The sequence below is a fragment of the Fukomys damarensis genome, unplaced genomic scaffold (assembly GCF_012274545.1).
Source record: "Fukomys damarensis isolate Sample0158 unplaced genomic scaffold, DMR_v1.0_HiC HiC_scaffold_39, whole genome shotgun sequence".
Taxonomy (NCBI): Eukaryota; Metazoa; Chordata; class Mammalia; order Rodentia; family Bathyergidae; genus Fukomys; species Fukomys damarensis.
In genome coordinates, this window is record NW_022900951.1 from 41,178,772 (window position 1) to 41,180,926 (window position 2,155).

Here is a 2,155-nt window from a genome sequence, read left to right on the forward strand (position 1 = left end):
GTCGGCCCTTTGCGTTTCTGCGCTCCCCACCCGGCCCAGGCGTACCTGGACAGGCCGTCTGGGGTCTCAGAGCCAGTTCCTGGGCAGCCACCGCCGTGCTGCCTAAAAAGGACAGCAGAGGTCGCCCACTCCTGGAAGGAGCATCAGCTTGGATTCGCTCCCTGTGCGATCTCTAGTCCTGACTCTGGCGCCCACGCGAAGAGTTTGATCTGACGCCAGTGTGTAACTGCCTTGGGCCCAGTAAAGTGGGGCCCCTGAGGCAACTAAGGAGCTGCGAAGCCACGTCACCCCCTACACCTTTTTTTTTTTTTTTATCTTCTCACAGACTGTCTTCCATCTCGTAGGTCTCCCAGAATCTGCTAGGCTTCGTTCAAACCTCTGCTTGTAGTCTGGCTCAGTTCGAGGACTGATAAGGTGTTGGATTTGAATAGAATGGCTTCTTTCTATATTTCTGTTGGCTTTATTTTTCCTACGTGAATATAACATATTTTGATCATATCGCCCCCCATTTCCCTCCCTACCCTCGCCCTTCTCCATATCCTCCTCTCTTTACACTGACTTCTGGACGGTGCAACCAAGCCCCTTGCCAAAGAGGGATGAACCAGAAGGAACTGAGTGCTTGCCATTCCGGATAGATGAGCACCAAGTGGCCCTGAGGCAGGATTTGTGCAGAGGGTGGTGGAGGCGATTACCCTGATGACCTCTTTTTTTTTTCCTTCTTCTTCCTCTTCTTCTTTTTTTTTCTTTTGTACCGGGGATCAAGCTCAAGACCTTGTACTTGCAAGTCAGGCAGCCAGCGGAACCACTGAGCTAATGAGCTAAATCCCCAGCCCTCCCTGTTGGCCCTTTATGTTGACTTCCTGATATGCCAGGGAGCCTTTGGTTGAATCTTTTTCTTAAATTAATTTTATTTTACATTTTAGATATACGTAATGATCGCATTCATCATAGGGAATTGGTACCTGTACATAACACATCTTGATTCTTCTTCTTTTCCCAATCCCCTCCCTTCCCTTCGGTCACTCTTCACCTTACTTACAAAAGCTTTGTTTCCAATTTTTTTCCTTCTACCAAGCCCAAGTCGGTAGAAATATAACACTGGCTTGAAAAGATGAAGCCTCGTGTGTAATATATTTTAGAAACTACAGTTTTCAATACACACGTTGCTCTTTTGGTAAAAGAGGAAAGATCAGAGTAATCACTGAATTCACAGTGCTTAGCACTGTGCTCTTAAGTGGTTATTCAATCTTTCTCAAGTCCCTACCAACTATGCACTCTCTCTCTCCCAGTCGAGTTTGCATTTTAAGAGGATTCATTGAAGAAGCCTGGAGAGCTGTTCAAAGTATTGCTAATCTTCCTGGTTCCCTTCTAGGTAAACATTGTACCAAGACTGCTTAGTGCCTTCTTTACAGCAGGAGAAATCTTTTCACTTACGTTTTACCCAGGGTCTTTCCCTGTTACCCAGTCCCTGCTAAAAGAAGAAAGTCCACGTAAGATTTGAAGTCCCTGCCAAGTTCCCAATGAAATTGCAAGCACCAAAACGGTTTGGTCACAGAGAATTTATACAATGTTGGTAAAATTTTATCTAATTTCAGGAAAATCACTAAAATCCATGTTTGCTAAAAACTAATCATATCAATCATAATATTATTTCCCGAAGTCAAGGACAAAAGTTGTCTCTAGCTCACACTGACAGAAATGGTTTCTTGCCAGGCATGGTACCATACACCTGTAATCCCTGCACTTGAGAAGCTGAGGCAGGAGAATCACCAAGAGTTTAAGACCAGCCTGGGCTACATAATGAGCTCAAGGCCAGCCTGAACTACGTATGGAGACTCCGCCTCAAAAAGGAAAAAAAAAAACAAAAACTACAGACTTCTTAGTACTTGTGGCAAATTATATTTTCAAGAAAATGGCCACAACCATATTCTCAATCCCAGAACCTTACCGCCCTCCATCAAATAGTGGCATCTGTGCCACCTCCCAAATTTAAGTGGGCCTTTGATATTGTCTTAAAGAAAAGAATGTAGCAGCAAATGTGACTTATGAGACTGGTTTTTGACTCACACTGAAGCCCTGTGCTTCTTTGGAGAAAATTTAACTACCTTGAAGCTGCTATGCTGGAAAACTAGCAACAGAAACAAATGCCATAGAA